This window comes from Acomys minous (assembly GCF_964271855.1).
Source record: "Acomys minous genome assembly, chromosome: 19".
In the NCBI taxonomy this organism is placed as follows: Eukaryota; Metazoa; Chordata; class Mammalia; order Rodentia; family Muridae; genus Acomys; species Acomys minous.
The window spans coordinates 24,150,479-24,170,974 of NC_140499.1; the positions used below are offsets into that span (position 1 = coordinate 24,150,479).

The 20,496-nt window shown below is 36.0% G+C and overlaps 1 pseudogene across 1 annotated transcript; it reads right to left on the reverse strand.

Annotated features, from left to right (window-relative positions):
• Positions 1-19,380: 19,380 nt before the first annotated feature.
• On the reverse strand, positions 19,381-20,171 carry LOC311590191 (methylglutaconyl-CoA hydratase, mitochondrial-like; annotated as a pseudogene). The gene is made up of 2 exons: positions 19,895-20,171; positions 19,381-19,730 (listed from the first exon to the last, which is right to left on the reverse strand). The product of its transcript is annotated as a methylglutaconyl-CoA hydratase, mitochondrial-like (transcript).
• Between the last annotated feature and the right edge of the window lie 325 nt (positions 20,172-20,496).

A 20,496-nucleotide genomic window follows, 5' to 3' on the forward strand; every position in this document is an offset into this window, starting at 1 on the left:
TCTTCTTCTTATTTTTATTTAGTTATTCACTTTACATCTCAATCATAGCCCCCTCCCTCCTCTCTTCCTGGTCCACTCCATCCCTCTTTCAGGTCACTATGCCCCTTTCCCTGCCCTTGAGAAAAGAGGAGACCCACCCCCACCCCCTGCAAACCCACTCCAGCACTTTGAGTCTAATCAGGACTATATACTTTCTTTTTCACGGGGTCCTTGCAAGGAAGTCATACCAGAGTGAAGTGATAAAGAAATGCAACTGAGACCTTGTCAAAGTCCTCTTTCTGGAGGAACCCAATGGAATCTTAGTTGCCCATTGAGTATTTATGTGTAGAGGGTCTATTCTATGTCTGGCCCTTGGTTGGTGCATCATTCTCCACAAACCCATCTGTGCCCAGGTTGCTTGGCTTTGTTGGTCTACTTGTGGAGCTCCTGTCCCCTCTGAGTAGTTATCTCTTTCCCTTGACTCTTCTACAAGGCTCCCTAAGCTCTGTTCAAATTGAATCTCAGTTTCTGATTCCATCAGTTTCTGGGCAGAGGCTCTCAGAAAACAGCCAAACGAGGATGTGCAAACACAGTAGAGCATCATCAATAGTGTCAGGGGCTATCTCTAACCTTGGAGGGATTTAAGTTACTCAACATCAACTCTTTCTCTGTTTTTGAAAAGTTTTTAAAACATTAGTTTTCAGAATCCATACCTAGCACTCTTTTCTCTAAATATAGAAGTACATTTAGTAACATGACTTTTTAAAGCTCACCTTCCGGTATTCCTATTTAGACTGTTGAATAGCTTTCTCACACTTTTATTTGCTGAAAGGGACTCCTGGAAAAAGTATGTGTTTTCTATTTTCAATTAGCTTTCTACTTATTTCAGTAATGTATTGACAGAGAAGATTTACAATATCTTAGACATTCATGTTTCCCATTGTGATTGATTATTCCCTTAAGCCTTACATTGAAGACAATGCAGTGAATATTTTACAGTCTCATTATGATAACTTTGTGAATATATAAACCAGAGTGAGTCATTTATGTATTGATTCAAAAATTCACATTAATCTTTTTTCTAATTACACATAAAGAGTCTTTGTCAGGCCATACTCAAAACCTAAACGGGGACTGTGGGAAAAGTTCAACAAGACTGAATATTACATATGGCTCTTGTGGAGGACCTGAGATTGATTCCTAGCACCTACACCCAGTAGCTCAACACTGGCATTAACCTCAAGTTCAAGAGATTTATCAGTCTCTTCTGTCCTTTGTGCGTACTTGCTTTGATTCACACACAACCCCCAGATACGACATAACTAAAAATAAAATAAAGATTAAAAGAAAACCTGGCACCTAATTTATGAGCAAATACAGCACTATTTTTGTCTGATGTGTCTATAATTATTTATTTTTATAGATATAAGTGATAAATATTCTTTTCTATATTTTACATATTCCTGCAAAAAGTATTCTTAGTCAAATAAAAGTCATATAATCCATGTAAAATGTCAGGAGTAAAATATATGTTTAAAAACATTTTTAGTCAAGAGTATTTTCATAATTCACATAAATATTGGAAATATCTCTCTAGAAACTGCACCCAAATACAATTTTTATAAGATGATTAATCTTTGGGATTTCTAATTAATTTTCTTCTTTTGTCAATGTTTTATTTGAAACTTTTTGGTGTGTGTGTGTGTGTGTGTGTGTGTGTGTGTGTGTGTGTGTGTATGTGTGTGTGTGTGTTAGCTGAATTACTCTTAGTTATCCTGCTTTGTATTTTCTATGTTTTGCTTTGTAAAAACTAGAACAAGAAAAATCTTGTCAAGGATCTTAAGAAGAATGACTAGATTTCTGTGTAACTATTTATGCTGGGGGCATACATCTGTATTAGCCCAATGTTCAGGCTGAGCTGAATGTCATTATGATAATGGATTGTACTAATGAGCTCCTTGCATTGACTTTCTCTCTGCTCAGAAGGCTCCAGGACAGAGGTACAACACTGCTTGTGATTATGCTGGACTCTGTTCTCTTCTGGTTGCCTTGGTGTTCTACACAGCAATAATTCTGTCTCAATCACTGTCCTCTAGCCTTGAATTAAGCTCATTTGATCTACATTCTTGGTATTCTATTAATTTCTTATTGATTTATTTTATTCTTTTTCCCTCTTATTTTTAATGTAGGATTCAAGTGGAAATGTCAAAAATTATTTTCATATAGATGAGTTAGACATAGGATAAGAAACTTTAATTTCTTACAAAATACATATGTTGTCAATGTGCTTCAATTAGGCTATAAAATTATATTTGTAATTTTATTTATATCTTTCAACTTTCCTTTAACATGTAGAATTAGAAAGGCAAATAAAGTCATGAGGAGGTACCTGTAAAAAGCTTTTTCATGAGGCAGATGTGGGAGCTGGCTTACTATCTCCATACAATCCTGAGGACTTGCATTTTTGCATTTAGCACATAGCTCTGATGTAGGTGGCTAATAATCGGCTGAGGTAACCCATTTCTAAAGTGTCTGCTATTTGTGCTGCTTAGTTATATATGCGACACATTTTTTTCTTTTATTTAAAATAATTTCCCCTCCCTCTGCTCCTCCCAGCTCCTCCCCATCTCTCCTCCCATCTGGATTCACCCTGTACATTTTCTTATAAAACCTGAGAAGGAGAAGAGGTGATCTTCAACGTCTGTGGCACTCTACAGGAACCTATCAGAGAGCTGTGCTTCGCTCCTCTTGACATGATCACTCTAGTTACATCATTCTGTGTGGAATCACCACATGTGACAGAACTTTGTACCATGACTCTGTGGTTTCTTAAGAACAGTCTTCTGAACACTTATTAGGGACAAGCTCCTGATGTGGACTTAGGGATTGTGGTCAACCTTGTGTTTTTCAATTCTTCATAATTAATGATATGAGTGAACTATAAGTATATTTTTCCATTGACATTTATTCATTTCCATGATTACATACCTTCCCTCATCTAAGGCCCAATGATTGAGACATCTGAGCTTAGACAAGAAATACCTATATTATGAATTAAATTAAAATTTCCTTTTTAGAGGTTGATCACTTAAGTTATCTTATTGTGGTAATTTGAAGCAGACTAAGAACCATGTCATTTTTCTTGGCATCAATAGAATCTTTAAATCTCTTATGGACTCATGAAACATTTGGAATTTGAAACCCCTAAACCAAACAAGCTTTTACAATTTGCGAAGTAATTGAAGACATTTTATGTGCATCCTTGGGGTCAAGACCAAATGAGGATACTTCTTTAAACTCTTTATGAAGTAATTCTAATGAAGTAACTGCTAAAGTGAATCAGCAGTACTATGCTATTGAAATACTCAACCCACCTACTTCAGGGTAAAACAAAGCATAAAATAGCCAGTGAGTTCCACATCCATGACCCACTGCCCTCTTTGATTTGCTGGGAAATGGGAACTCTTGAGTGAGGGATGTCAACTCTGTCTAACACCACAACCCAGGACAGAGAAATAAGTTCCTGGGTACTAGTTCAAGCTGTAGGATCTTCAGGTGAGAAAGACAAATTCACAATCATAATTGCCCATTCAAGCAACAGAAGCACTCTGCTGAATGACAGAATCTCTCCCATACGAAACCTATATTCAGCTCCAGTGGGTCAGGATCCTAGGAGGATGTGTGGATTTGGTGACAGAAGACTTGACGCAAGAAGTGCAGCTCACACAATCTGTCACTGAGACAACTCAGGCCACCTTTACTTATATTTCTGTGTTTTTTTAAAGCTGAACTGCCTTTCCGTTAATTTCCTCATTTTCTCAAAACAATCTCTCTGAAGAACTTCCTAAGTTTTACAATAATGTGCACACTGCACTTTTCCCTTTCATTCTTCTTCTCAATCACCATAGCTTCCTGCTAACCCAGAAGCTATCCCAAGAAAAAGAAAACATGTCCTCAGCAAACAGTTACCATCTAAACCACACATTGATACATAACCACATGTCCATGGCCAATAGGAATTTCAGTTAAAGTGTAGAGTGGTGATAGACCTCATAGCCAGGAAAATCTGATTTAACAATTGGCAACTAGAATCTTCCCACATCCTGATTAGGAGATCTAATTTTTCTAATGTCCAGTGCTTTCTGGCAAATAACTAATCTGAGTCAGTTCCTCATCCTTGCTTGGATCATTTCCGAATTTGCCATTAATTCTTGGAACCAACATCCAGCAAGACCTTCCTAACCTTTTGATAATTATCTACTGTTGTTCAGAACAGGTCAGGGAGCAAATTGTTATCAGAACTAAGTTCCCATTGGGAGAGAACATCTGGACTCAGCTGATATACCCAGACCAGGCCCTCGAGTTGACACAACTGTATCATCATTATTAACAAGCAGAGCAGAAGTGATCTGTCCCATTTCCACTATCCTCAGAGACAAAAAAAAAAAAAAAAAAAAAAAAGAATGAATCATGGCCTGAGCTTTCTTTTTATGATTCTGGGGAAATGTCTGTCAAAGACAAAGTACGAGTAAAATGCTGTCAATAGTAAAGCCAAAAATGTAAATGTGAAAGAAGCATTCCTTAGGGAAAATCCAGGAGATTCTCTACCAATATCGCCAGAGGTCCTTACCTTATGGAGGCCCAACTCTTAAGGCCATACTATAAGGAAAGCCATCTGTATGCACTTATCTGTACTACCTGTCCCCCTATCTATGCTTAGACCTTTTTCAGTTGATTTCATTCTCTGGTGAGTATTCACACAAAGTACAACTGCCTTCATCCTACCTCCTTTACAAAAAGTATATCCACATAAAACACTAGATTTCCAGGATGTTTCTAACCACATTTTTTCTCCAAAATACAGCCAAGCTATCATCTATAGAACAAAAAGAAGCATGGACCTGATTCACTCACTAAATTTTATAAAGATAAAGTTAAATAGCTTGAGCACTGATTGACATTTTGCCCATTAAGAGAATTCCCATTTACCACTTCCCACTTGGGTCATTTCCTATCAGAACTGCCATGAAATTCCAATTCCTCATTCTAAATGAGCAAGAGCCTCTTTACAACAAACATAGGAAACTTTTGATGATGACTCAATGATGGCATATAAATGGGACTATTATGCAAGGCAAGGATTATTGGCAAGTGAGTGAACCATTTAAGTTCTTTGCAGGTCTTAGTCTCAGTCAACGCAGTATTCTGAAACCTCAGATTATGTGCTTTAGTCCTTATTTATAATGGCTCATTTATGAAGGTTTTACAATAGATATTTTAACCTTTCACTAGTCATCTAAAACAATAGCTAAAGTTCTACAAGTTCTTATGTCCATTTATTCACTACAGACTGTTATGTTTCATGTTGTGACTTCTCAGACATCTTTTTTAGGAAATATTACATATGAGTAATATTTTCCTTAATGGTCAGGTAACCTAGATATGTTCTTCACTAGATGAACATGTTATCATAGTGTACTATGATCTTTTTATATTAGGATGATCAAGGACCAGAAAGAAAAATTATCATACCTCTTCCCATGGAGCTCAAACACTAGTTCTCAATGAAGCTGAGTTTTGGATCTCAGAAGATACATTTCTGCTATAGGAATTAGCAGACTATATATCCTTATTTTCAGTATTGTACCTTGGTCTTCAAGTATATCTTGTATTATTGCCTTAACCAACCTTGCTAGAAAATATGTTTTATCTCTAGAGCTTTACTTTATATTTTTGATGAAAAAGCATGTATGTATGCAGAGCCATGACATATGAATGGCCTAATCTACTTATAACCAAGTCTATTTTCAAAATTACTTATCTTCGTTTAATTATTTTTGTTCCTTTAATCCAATTTGAAAATGCAGTGGAGTCTCATTTTATATATATATATATATATATATATAAGAATTCAGATTTGATTCATAGCTTCCCTCTGGCAACCCTAAGGCTCAGTTTACAGACTAATCATCTATCCTATTTTATAGTTTAAAACATTTCATGTGAGCCTTCCTTCTTGTTATTTTTGTCCAGTCACTTTAGTTTATACAAAGAAATGTACAAATAGTTACTTTTTATAGATTACAGATACTACATACAAGAAATTTTAAGAAAAATCCTGTACAGATATGGATTTCACTAATTTTACTGCTATAAAAAAAGGAAGAAACAAGGAAGGAAGGCAAGAAGGAAGGAAGGAAGGAAGGATGAATATTTTAGGAAAAACATTAACATTTGTTTCCAGTGTTTGGGTAGTTTAGTCTGTACTTTCCAATATTGTTTTCATAATTTTATTTCCAAAGTTTTAATTGTTTCATAAATACATCCACACATACACATACACACACGCCCACACACACACACACACACACACACACACACACACACACACCAATCACAATGTTCTTTGTTCAAAGCACTCCGCCATTTTTGTTTCTCATAACTTGCATTCTAACAAACCCTTTCCTCATTCCAAGCCTCTCCAACTTCAAGTATTACGAGTGTTTGGAGGTGGCAGTTATAACAGGAATTTCTTTGGCAGCCAGCTCCCAAAGACCTTTTATATTTCTTATGAGAGCTTGGCCTTAGCTTAGCCTTGTATCCAATTAGCTCTTATTTTAAGTTCTCTCATTTACACTAATCTGCTTTCTACAACATGGCGACCTCTACTACCTCTCAACCTTACTCCTGCCATTGTTTATTCCTTGCTGACTGGTAGGTGACTCCCCAATCCAGATTATTTCTCAAAGTTCCTTTCACTGTCCAGAAGTCCAGCCTTCTTCTCCTACCTTTTCTGTCGGCAATTCAGCTTTTCCCCATTTTATTTATTTATTTATTTATTTATTTATTTATTTAATCACTTTACAGCTTTATTGCAGCCCCTCTCTTCTCTCCTCCCAGTCCTGCCCTTACACCTCTCTTCGCTCCTCCTTCCCTCTCCCCTTCATCACAGGAAAGAGGAGGGCCCACTGTGGATACCAACATACTCTGGTACATCAAGTAGCAAGAGGACTAGCCGGGCGTGGTGGCGCACGCCTTTAATCCCAGCACTTAGGAGGCAGAGGCAGGTGGATCGCTGTGAGTTCGAGGCCAGCCTGGTCTACAAAGTGAGTCCAGGATGGCCAAGGCTACACAGAGAAACCCTGTCTCGAAAAACCAAAAAAAAAAAAAAAAAAAAAAAGAGGACTAAGTGAATCCTTTCCCACTGAGGCCAGGCAAAACATCCCAGTTAGTGGAAAGGGACCCAAAGTCAGACAAGAGAGTCAGAGACAGGCCCTACTCCCATTTATAGGAGAACCAAATGATGAGCAAGCTACACATCAGCTATATATGTGTAGGGGTCTAGGTCCAGCCCATTTATGTTCTTTGATTGGTGCATCAGTCCCTGCGAGTCTCCATATGCCTAGGTTTACTTGTAGGTCATCTAGTAGAGGACTGTGTTTTATATTTCTTTGTATCTTCCAGCACTCACATTCCTGCTGCCCTATCTTCCACAATATTTCCCAAATCTTGGTGTGCTTCATGCAGAAACCTGTTAATGAACTAGCACTCAGCACTTATTAGAACTCATATACTTGTGGCCTCTTGTATCTTTCTTCCTTAGCCTCGTGCTCATTGCTTCTACCATGTATATGTATTCCAAATTTACTACATGAATGAATATTCACTGTATGTATCATACAATGTTATTATTTTATAGAAAGATATTCTCTCTCTTGCCTACTCCTTTTTTCTTTTACAACTATTGTATTTATAAGTAGATTATTATAAAAATCATAGACTTACATATGGATGATGTATATACATCTCACTTTTATCCATTCTAGGAAACGTTTTTATCAAACAAAAGACAGGTATACAGACATACAAGCCTGCGTTTCTCAAGATTTTGGCAGATAAAACAAAGAAACACAACACCCGTTTTCTCTCTCCTATTGTTTACATTTGCTATAACAGGCAGGCGCAGAAACGGGTAGCAATGGCACACCAGGATGCATACATTTTGTCAGGGTAAGTAAAATTCATGTTTACATGTTAGGGGTTTCAGAAAGATTTATAACATAAGTGCTTGTAAAGAACATGGCTATGCGACCCAAATTGTTTTGCTTGTGAGTATCAGTGTCATGCTTATTCACTTTGGCTGTCTTTGTGCTACACAACCTTATTTTACTGAGGTGACAGGCTGCCACATGTGAAGTTCATTTCTTTTAGTTTCTGGTGCTTTATTTCCTAGCCTATTTTAGGTATCTTTCCTTTCCCTTTTCATATGTAAATTTTATTTAAACTGATTAACATACCTAGCAAATCCCAGAATTAATTTCTCAATTCAAATTGAGGCCCATACTTTTGCCTAAAATGTGTGAGAGAGAGCCTTCTCAATAGTTCAGTTGCTAATATTTGCTTTCATTTTAGGCCAAGGTTGTGCCTAGAGTTAGTATCTTTCTCTCTTTCTCTTTGAGGTTCTTTCAATATTCAATTTTAAAAACTGGATGTTAATTAATACAATTACAAATTACTATTTGAAGCTCTGTCTTTGAATACAATTTGTGGTACTTATTCAACACTATTTCTATTAGGAGCACAGATGTTAATTCAGATAGGATGGTCTCCTGCATGGATACCTGAAGGTGCTATGAAGGAACCAGGAGAGGAAGGTGGATCTGGAAAATACAGTTACATTTGCTAAATGATAGTAGCTGAGACCTCAAGGTTGGCATGAATACACAAATGTACTGTTTTGTGTATAATATGAGCATAACACGAGCACTGTTTTGTGAAAGTGTGATAAACAGCATGTATGTGCCAGAACTGCTCAGTTGTAGTGGAGACTATGTACAATCATTTGGACTCTCAGAGATTTCATATTTACCTTTCAGAGATTTTACCCTTTGAAAATAGCATTACAGCTTAAAGACAAAATCAGATAAAATATACAGATTGTGTGTTTTCCTTATAGAGGCATTTCGATTAGCATTTGTTTGCTCATTTTTTAAATCTTACAACTCTGTGGGTCTTATTCATATGACAATATTTATTTATCCATAAAACTATTTAAAGTTTTCCAAGCACAAGGCATACAATTTAACAAGGTACCACAGCAATTGCTTTGCTCACTGTCCATGTCTTGATTATGGCATTTGTAATGTGATTTTATTGTGAACAACAGACACTACCTTATTTTGAAATATAACTAAAGAAGACTTGGGTACCAGCTTCAAACACACACAAAGCATAGTCTGCACTGAGACAGTCTTTTCCATCCACTAACGACAGCAGAGCTTGGATCGATGTAATGAAAGTGACCACTCAGTATCTGTGAAATACTCTCTGTGTTGCTACTTTTCCTAAGGCTGGCTTTCCACACAGCAGTAAAACTGATGGTGAAATTTAACATTGCCCATTTCTTTCTCTCACTAGTCAAAAACAAAACAAAACAAACCAAAAAAACAAAAAAGAATTTTCTCTAACCATTACTCCTCATTGTAAGGTTTATTCTGGTTAGAACAAATATATTCATATTTTTTTCAGTAACATATTTTGCAGTAGGAACTGAAAATGACACCTGCAGTAGAAATTTGTATAGACTTTCTAGGTGTTTCTTAAACCTGATATGATTTTTAAATCTTGAAGGATGAGCAAGATTGAGCTAATCGTTTATATTCAACAAGAGGTGCCATTTTCAGCTCCTATTGCAAAATCTGTTTATATTTATGTATATATATATATATATCATTATAGATTATGTATGTGTGAATGTGTGTGTGTGTGTGTGTGTGTGTGTGTGTGTGTGTACATGTACATATGTAACAAGAAATAATGAAAAGAGAGATTCTGAATTAGAAAAGCCAAGGGGATATGGGAAGGTTTGAAGGGGTAAGGAGAAGGGGAATAATGTAACTATATTTTCATCTCCCAAAATAGCAGAAATGATAAAAACAATCCTCATATGAAAATAGAGAGGGAGATTTCAGCTATGTCCAAAGCATTCCTGGGATACAAAGGCGCAATTGAAATCTCAGTCATAGTAAAAGTCTGAAAAATGGCTAGTTAAATTCCTACCAATATTTCATTATCAATTAGTTTTTCAAGTGTAGAAAACATTTATTAAAGAAATTAACAAATTATTTCTGCAAAAAAAAGTGAAGAAAACTAATATACATTTTCTTCCCAATATAAAAATTTAGTCTATCAACTATGAAATAAATACAATTTACTGTGTGAATTAAAAGATATTTTTAAGATCAATTTGATAAATTTTTATTTAGTTTAATGTTTAATGTTTGTGGATGATTAAAGAATTTTTGATATATTTTAAGTAATGTCTATGCTTATAAATTTAATTTTTATTTTTGTGCAAATTTCATGCATGAATACTGTAGATATATTATTTTTCATCATTCCTTTATTATTTTCAGTAGTCCTCAAGTGACTCCCCACTTCCTCTCAAATTAATGACCTCTTATATTTAAATGTTGTTATTTGACATATCAATAGATAGACATATATTTCCTGCTGAATTCACTTACCAATTCACTTAGCAGTATATACATATATAAATATATGTATATATGTATGTATATATTTTTTCCTTTTTTTCTTTTTAAAAATTTTTTATTAATTTATTCTTGTTACATCTCAATGGTTATCCCATCCCTTGTCTCCTCCTATTCTTCCCTCCCTCCCATTTTCCCCCTATTCCCCTCCCCTATGACTGTTCCTGAGGGGGATTACCTCCCCCTCTATATGATCATAGGGTATCAAGTCTCTTCTTGGTAACCTGCTGTCCTTCCTCTGAGTGCCACCAGGTCTCCCCTTCCAGGGGACATGGTCAAATATGAGGCACCAGAGTACGTGTGAAAGTCATACCCCACTCTCCACTCAACTGTGGAGAATGTTCTGCCCGTTGGCTAGATCTGGGCAGGGGTTTAAAGTTTAATGATGGAATTAGATAGCCATTAGTTGGATTATTCCTAAAGAACACTGAAATTACCTCTTTCAGCAGCCCTTAATTTCTGTCCAGTAACTCTTTATCTTGTGATAGAGCTTGTGAGATTACCCCAATTCATTGTAGTAGGCAAACTGCTGTCATTGTAATGTTTTTCTTAGATAAACATTTTATTGAGGTTTCATGGGTCATACATAGACTCCACTCTTTCACAGTAAACGTAATGGTCTTTTGGCCTCTTATCTCTTCGGTGACTTTCTTAAAGCCATAGGTATAGTAGTTTTATTGGAAATATATCAATTATGGCTGCATGTTTCCTTCATTTTTCATCCCTAAGGACTCACTTTTCTTGTATCTGAAGGTGCTATGCAAGCTACCAAAGCAAGAAATGCAATCAATAGTCTTACCTAGATGTAAAGATTGTTAAACACAAAATGAGTAGGATGAAAACATATCCACAGGGTACATAAGTCGTACTTATAATCAGCAACTGTCTAACTGATTTTAGGCTCTTACAATAGGAAATTCATGCCTGGTTCTGTATACCTAATCAAATATCCATTATAGTGATATCATGCATCTTAGAACAAAATTTGCTTCTTCCACTTTCCTATACCAGTATAATTTCTCAACCGAATTCTAAATACTGTGCCTTATACCCACAGAAATTTGTACCTTCCGCTACAGCAAGCCAGAGTAGTCAAAATATAGGAAACAAAAAATTGTTCTTTTTTCTTCCATTTTATTGTTAATCTATTACTATAATATTTCTATTAGGAAGGAAAATATATATGGGAAATTGGAGAACATAAAAATTTAGTGCATAAATTATTTTAAACCCCATTCACAATTATTTAATTTTATTCTTCTCTATGGGAAAAAATACATACTTTCACAACCTCAGAACTAAGTGTTTCCTACCATCTATATAAATTTATCTTATTATCTAATAAAGTCAGTGTCCAGACTTATTTATTGCCTCTTTACATGATTGAACATAGTGGCCAATCTATGTTTTACTTTGTCTGTTTCAATTACATAATTAGATAGTAATTATGCTTATGATATATTATATCAGTCATCCACCATATATGTTGCATAATATGGTATAAGAACAAAATAGTGCATCTGGTTTACCCATTCATTCATTGGAAGGCATGTGCACCCTTGTAACGTTGGAGGTATTCTGAATACTGTTATTTTGTTTTCAAGTCCTTGGATATCTCAGTAAAATTATGAATTCCACCAGCTATATTATAGAAATGATATGAAAGACAGCTTATTTCAAGTGTTGTAAATTTACTTTATTTTTGAGATTATAATATAATTACACAATTTTCTATTTTCCTTCCAATCCTTCCTATATATGCTTCTTTGTTTTGTTTGGTTTTTTGTTTTGTTTTGGTTTTGTTTTTTTAAGGCAGGGTTTCTCTGTGTGTAACCTTGGCTGTACTGGATTCCCTTTGTAGACTAGGCTGGCTTGGAACTCACAAACATCTGCTTTCCTCTGTCTCCCAAATTATTAGGATTATAGACATACACCACTACTCCCAGCTCTCGTTAATTTTTCATATATATACATATATACATATATATGCATACTTCAAAATATATAAACATAAAAATCTCATTGTTGCTGGTATGGATGTTTTTGAGAGCACCATTTGGTATTAGAAAACTAGTTAATGTCTTCTTCTCTGATGAACACTTTCTCTTACTCTCAGCATTCTTTAATTTCTTATAGATTTTTGTGTAGGCTTGACAACTAATTACTAGCTGTTATTTGTACACTCAGTATGATTGAAACATGTGAAAACATAGATCCTTCAGAAAAAAAGAATCCTCACGGAAATGAACACTACACACAGGAGGTATTCACAACACATGAGCAGCTGTCTTAGCTATTAAAGGAAAAGGAGTCATAATGAAAACTGCAAGTTCTTCACATAAGTTGCAGTGACAATGAAGACTGGAGTAAAAATGATGCTTGAAGGTCCAGTCAGTCCTGGAGCACCAAGAAAGATGTTAATAAGAGCTTATACTTGGGTATAACATAACCAAGATGGACAAACAGAAGAAATAACTACACTCTGTGCCAATGCCTGAAATCTCAAGATCAAGTGTAAGGTACTCTTATCCTTCAACATTACCTTGCTTCTAATACAGATCATTATTATAAACTCATTAGTAATTAAGGATGGCTTTAAGAAAGAACCTCCTGGTAGCCTGCTTACCCTTTCTCTGAGTGCCAACAAGTCTCCCCACCAAGGGGACATAGTCAAATAGGGGGCACCAGAGTTCATTTCAGGGTCAGTCTCTGCTTTCCACAAAACTGTGGAGAATGTGCTGTCCAAAGGCTAGATCTGAATAGGCGTCTAGGTTTACTGCATGCACTGTCTTTGGTTGGTACAGCAGTTTGTACAGGGTCCCCTGGGTCCAGATCTTCCAGACTTGATTTTCTTCTTGTAGGTTCCAGAACCCTGTGGATCCTTCCATTGTCCCATACCTTTCTCACCTGGAGTCCCAATAGGAAGTCCCACCATCTATCCCTTAATGAAGACTTTCAGAGGACATCCATGTTGGGCTAGTGTCCAATTATAAGTGGTGAGTATATACCATGTTTATCTTTCTGAGTCTGGGTTAACTCACTCAGGATGATCATCTCTAGTTCCATCCATCTGCCTGCAAATTTCAAGATTTCCTTGTTTTTAATAGCTGTAGTATTCCGTGGTGTAAATGTACCACAGTTTCTTTATCTATTCTTCAACTGAGGGACATCCAAGTTGCTTCCAGATTCTGGCTATTACAAATAAGGCTGTTATAAACATGGTTGAGCAAATGTCCTTGTTGTGCGGTGGAACACCTTTTGGGTATATTCCAAGGAGTGGAATAGTTGGATCTTGAGGTAACCTTATTCCCTGTTTTCTGAGAAAGCAACTGATTGATTTCCAAAGGAGAGGGGAATGGGAAGATACAAGTGAGGGGATAACAATTGAGATGTAATCTGAATAAAGTATTTAAATAAAAAATAGAAAAATAAAAACTTTAATATAAAAGAAAGAAACTCTACCTAGAATCCCAGTGTTATCTCCCCTTAGACAAGGGGGTAAATTTCACCAACCAAGAAGACTATAGCTATGTTTAGTGGCTACAATACAGTTAACTTTTGATCATGGTAAAGCAGGAAATTGGTCCTGTAAGTATAATAACGGAGAAAATTGGGTATAATTAATAGCATCTACTCTATCTGAAAAGTCAGGGTATAGTAATGTTGTTCAAACACAAAAGCTGGCTGACAGTGGCCACTGCTTTACCATAACACAAATATATTTTCAGAGGTAAAGGGCTTTCTTTAAGCAATCCAAACAATATTTCCTGAAGCACAGCACTTGATGAAGTTAAGTATATATACACATTCAATTTCTTTCTAAAAATCATATCCATCATTATCAGAAATATCAAATTCATATTTTATGCTTTTAACATTTATAATAGATTCCATGTTTATTACATTGTTTTGTTGTACACAAGCATCTAATCATGCATATATATGTATGTTTAAATTATACTTAAAACTTTGAATTTCAGTCTCACTATTCACATTTCTTTAAATTATTATTACTGAAAATAGCATATGTCTGTAATTTCTAATACCTAAGGGTGTTCATCTCACAATACAATTAGTCTTATTGAAAATACAGGATGTAGACAATTTCCATTACCTAAGAAAGCTTATGTCATAGTACGTGCAAGGAGCTGGAGCAAAAAAAGCAAATTCTGTCTTCGCAAATAGACTCGTGAGCGCCAAAGTTTTAGCCAGAACCCCTACATTACTTTACACATTCCATAGCAATACGTAGTGTCCTTTTTATGTTTCCAAAATAAAAGTGGGATTATGAGGCTATGCCCAGTAAATAACACATCATTTAATAATAGAAAGAATAACTAAGTTAAATTAGCACTCAAGATAAATGACTTAAAGTAAGTTGCCTACCTGGCATGTCTGTCAATGATAAGTATTCAATTTGATCAATATCTGTTCATTTTGGCATAGATTATATTCCTTTAATAAAATGAAAGTGATTCCATAATTTTAGTATTTCTGGAATACACTGAGGCTGTTGATTCCACAGCCTCAGTTTTATTTCCTAATCGAAAAGAAGGATATTGTTGTTACTCACCTTGCTTATTAGTTAACTCTGAGATATAATCCATCAAAATAACAATCAATTTAGTCTAAACAATTCTTGCCTTCTGAGTGTGACAAAAATAAAAATGAACTAAATGTTTCATTATTGTTCCTATTGGATTTTCCTCATGTATTCTCAATAACCATTTTATTATTATGACATTGTTCTATTGATTTATTAGTATGTACACTTCTCAGGATTTTCCCTTGGTTCTTCATTGTTTCATCCATGTTAAAATTATAAAATTTTTCTTTCTATACTGTCTACAGTGCACTGAAAAAGCAAAAGAAAATCTTTTATTTACATTCAGTTTCTCTGGAGGTTCATTGATTTCCCAAGTACTTGTATTCAATAAACAATGTTAGGAGATCATTTGTGAATATTAGGAGTTTCCCCTTTGTTTCTTGTACAGAATTCATTTTGATTAATAATGGGCTTCTGAGGATTTTTTCAGAGTTCAGTTTATTCTATATCTTGAGAGGCAGCTGTCAATAGCTGTCACTAGTGGTTTTTGGTATAAGAAGGAATGCTTCATTCACATTTGTAAAGATTATCATTAAAAACAAATATGAATTATTTTAATATATAAACAACCAGAATTTGTAGGATAAGTAATCATTAAGATTATAAATGTTATATTGATACAGATATAGATATAGACACGTTACTCAAAAGTCTAGACAATGAAAAATCCAAATGGTACTGATCTCTTCGTCAACATACCAACAAAAAGTAAATCTCTGATTTCATGTTATTTAATGTCTAAAGTTAAAGATCTGTAGTGATGCCACCACAACATTTGGTATAATCAGAAAGAGTTCATATATTCTAAACAAAAATCGCTCTCCTTACTCTAGACAGAGGATGGGAAATTCTGTAGAGTGTTAATGTTATTTTTTATGAAACTTTCTCTTAGTTTATTTATTTTTAATATTTATTTATTTATTATAATTTATTCACATTACATTGCAATTGTTATCTCCTAGTTCTTTTCTTCCAGTTTACCACCCTCCCATCTTCTTCTGCCCTATTCCCCCCACCTAGACCTCTGAAGGGTAGAGGAGCCTCCTTCCCAACTGCCTATCACTGTCAATCAGGTCTCATCAGGGTAGCCTGAATCCCCTTCCTCTGTGTTCCGACAGAGCCTCTGTGTCAAGAAGAATTGATCAAATTGGGGCACCAGAGCTCATGTTAGAGTCAGTTCTGTCTCTTCCCCACTCCCTGCACACATGGAGAATGAGTTGTTCATCAGCTACATCTGAACAGGGCATCTAGGTTCTCTGCATGCATTATCCTTTGTTGAGTTCTTTATATATATTGGATTATATCCCTTTGTGGGATGTAGTGCGGGAAAAGATCCATTCCCAGTCTGTAGACTGTCCTTTTGTTCTGTTGACAGTGTCTTTTGCCTTACAGAAGCTTTTGAGTTTCATGAAGTCCCATTTATTGTTGACCTGAAGGCTGAGCTACCGGTGTTCTGCTTAGGACATTGCCTCCTGTACCAATATAATCAAGGCTCTTCCCCGTATTTTCTTCCAACAGATCTAGTGTGTCTAGTTTTATGTTGAGGTCTTTAATCCACTTGGAATTTAATTTTGTGCAGGATGATAAATATGGATGTACTTGCATTTTTCTACATGAAGACGTACAATTGGGCCAACATCATTTATTGAAGATGATATCTTTTTTTTTTCCTTGTATGGTTTTGTCTTCTTTGTCAAAATCAAATGTCCAAAGGTATGTGAGTTTATTTCTGAGTCTCTGATTTAATTCCATTGGTCAACCAGCCTATTTATATGCCAGTACCATGCTGGTTTTATTGCTGTTGCTCCATAGTACAGGCTGAGATCAGGGATGGAGATTACTCTGGAAGACATTTTATTGTACAGGATTGTTTCATCTCTTCTGATTTTTTTCCACATGAAGTTGACAATTGATCTTTCAAGGTCTAAAGAATTGTGTAGATATTTTGATAGGGATTGCACTGAATCTGTAGATTGCGTTTGGTAAGATGGGCACTTTTAATATGTTGAGCCTCCAAATCAAGGAAGTTTATTTCTTTTTAAAAATTTACTTTTTAAATAATTCATTCAGATTATATCCAGATTGCTAATGCCTCTCTTGTAAATTCCCCTCCCCTCCATCTTTTGTTCTATTCACTTCCCCTAGACCTCTGACAGAAAGATGCCTACCAAGCAATCACATAAATAATTGAGACTCTTTTCTATTTGTTTACAAAGCTTAACAACACAATCTTGGGAAGTTTAAGTGTCTTCTTAATGTTCTGTGTTATCCTGATTCCATCTTTGCCAAAATCCCCAAGTTACTTGTGTTTAAGTTCTTTCTTTGTTTCAGCTAAATCTTCTTTATATCTCCTGCACCTCTGCCTTGGCTGAATCCCCTATTTCCTCTTCTTACTCCTCTTCTCCTCCTTGGCAGGAAGTCCAGACTTATTTTCTTCCCTGCTCAGTGTTAGCTGTAATCTGCTTTATTGGCACATAAAGTGACAATCAGGGAGCAACGTTTTTACAACTTTGAGACAGGAGATACTCAGAATAAGTCTGGCTAACAGATATGGTGGATATTTTAAATCAGCATTTTAATTACACAATAATCTTACCCCAACAGTAGAGTGTAAGTGGAAGAGTGCTATGGTTATTTTGCTTGTGTACTTTGTTTAAAAACAATATTTAGAATGTTGTATATGTGACAGGAGAAATAGCACAAGTGTTAAAATCATGTGTGCTCTTGCTGAGGAACAAGATTACATTCCCAGCACTTTTATAATTACTCACAGCTGTCTGTAATTTCAGTTTCATCTTTTTTTTTTCTAGTGATTTTGGACAATAGACATTCATATCTTGCATGTACGTACATAAAGGCAAAGCACCTATACAACATGAAAATATGAAAGTGAATATATCTAAAATTTTAAAAGAAAGCCATGTTTGTCTAATGGTGCATAATTATTGAGTAAGTTTATGTAATTTTAGAAGAAAATGGGCATAAAGTCTTGTTTAATTTAAATTTTAATTATTTATTCAGATTACATCTCAATTGTTATCCCCTCACTTGTATCTTCCCTTTTCCCCCTCCCTCCCTCTTTCACCCACTTCCTCTCCTCTAGGCCTGTGGCAGAAGGGGACCTTCTCTCACACCATATGATCACAGCCTATCAAGTCTTATCTGCATAGCCTGCTTATCCTTCCTCTGAGTGCCACCAGGTGTCCCCACCAAGGGGAAGTGGTTAAGAGTCAGTCTCCACTCTCCACACACTGTGGAGAATGTGCTGTCCATTGGCTAGATCTGAATACTGGGTCTAGGTTTCTTGCATTTATTGTCCTTGGTTGGTACAGTAGTTTAAGCTGACCTCCCCCCTCGCTCCAGATATGTCAACCTTGATGGTCTTCTTGTAGGGTTACTGGACACTCTGGGTCCTATTATTTCCCCATTTTTCCATACCTCTCTTACTTAGAATCCCAATAGGAAGTCCCAGTATCTGTTCCAATTTCCCTATGAATAAAGACTCTCAGAGGCCATATCTATTGGGCTCATGTCCAGTTATAAGTGAGTATATACCACGTGTATATTTCTGGGACTGGATTAACTCACTCAGGATGATCATTTCTAGTTCCATACATTTAACCTGGAGAACGCTAAGTTGAAGACACTAATATATATGTATCAAATTCATTACACACAAAAATGAGAGAGCAATAAAGAGTATATATTTGGGTGAATGTGGAGGTCATGGGATATCTGGGAGAAACTAGAGAGGGATGAGCCATAATCAAAATATATTGTATGAAAATTTCTACTCTAAACAAAATGAGAAACGATATATTTCCTACGGAATTGGATGATAGATTTTTTTGGCATATAGAAATAGTTTTATTTTCTTAATGCCACCCAGTAGACATTCCATCAATTATTTCATAGAGTGTGTGATATAAATTATTCACATTAAAAATGTAATGACAGAAAACCTGATATCTGGGAAATATTAAAAACAGACACCAAATTTTTATGTGTTTTGACCACTTTGACCACAGACACTACTAGCTTTCTAAATCTAAGTAAATATGGCATGGCGCACAGTGGTTTTGCGCACAGATGGGCTTGCTTCAGGCGCAATGAGAACTCACACTCCACTTGGTCACTGAGATTCACTGTGGCAAGCACAGGGAGGATCTGAAAGACGCTTCCAGCACTGTAGGTCACCACTGGCTTTCCTCGTATTCTCTTTTTTAGTAAGGGGGTCTTTTCTCATTCAAGAAGACCTTCCATTCTGTCTTGTGTTGAGATGGTCTGAGCATAGTAAGCTTTTTCTCTGGCTAAGCCCGTTACTAAATTGACCTCTATTAGTTGGTAAGGTGCTAGTTTGGCCATGCTCATAGCAATAGACTCCTGAGGTAGAAACTCTCTCCAGGTCTAAAGTCTTCCTGTGGGCAGCGTCTCAATATTGGTTTTGCTGTAACACATTGCTGTTCAAAGCCCACAGCTTTAGCTTCTTGACCATCAAACACTCAAAAAAAGAAGATGAGTTTCTTGGCCAGGAACATCCTGATGGCAGGTGGCATTCTCTGCGTCCCTCCTCTACCAGGAATAATTGACAACTTTATTTCAACCAGACCAAATTTTGCAGAGGAAGCTGGTACTCAAACATCACATACTAAAGGCACATCAAGATCCCCCCTCTAGGGCGACACCAGACACCAACTCCGTCTATGGCTGCAATAACGGGCCTAGGAAGGTGAGCATTGTTATTGATCACAGCTTATATTTTGGCGACAAAGGGGCAGAATTCATTTGAGCACATTTTGGCTCTTTCTTTAAGGTCAGCACCTGTACAGAATATCCCTGGGATCTCACATCTAATTATAATGGTTGTAACTTTTATTTTTAATCCCATTTCAATGCATCCACAGCTTTTGATATTATTTTGATTACATTTTTACTGAGTGATTTCCCCCATAAACTCTGTTAATTCTAATCACCATAGTACCTCGGTTCTCCTCCTCCAGATGCCACAGGAGCCACCTCAGAGCTGTAGCCATTCCTCAGATAGATATTAAAATTCAAATATTATGTTAATAGGCATCAAAACAAAAATGATTGAGTGCACTGTCAATAGAGCCACTAAAATACTAAATTTTATTCTGCAACAACAGAAAGTGACATGGAAGTAAGAGACCTGTGTGGACACATTTGAGAATTGAAAATATCAGTGTTAAAGTAGCTGTTATATGTTTGTAAGACTTGATACTCTATGAGCACATACAGGGGGAGGAGGTCCCCCTCAGTCCCAGTCATAGCGGAGGGGAGTAAGGGGAAGAAGGGAGGGAGGGAGGAATGGGAGGATACAAATAAATTAATACAAAT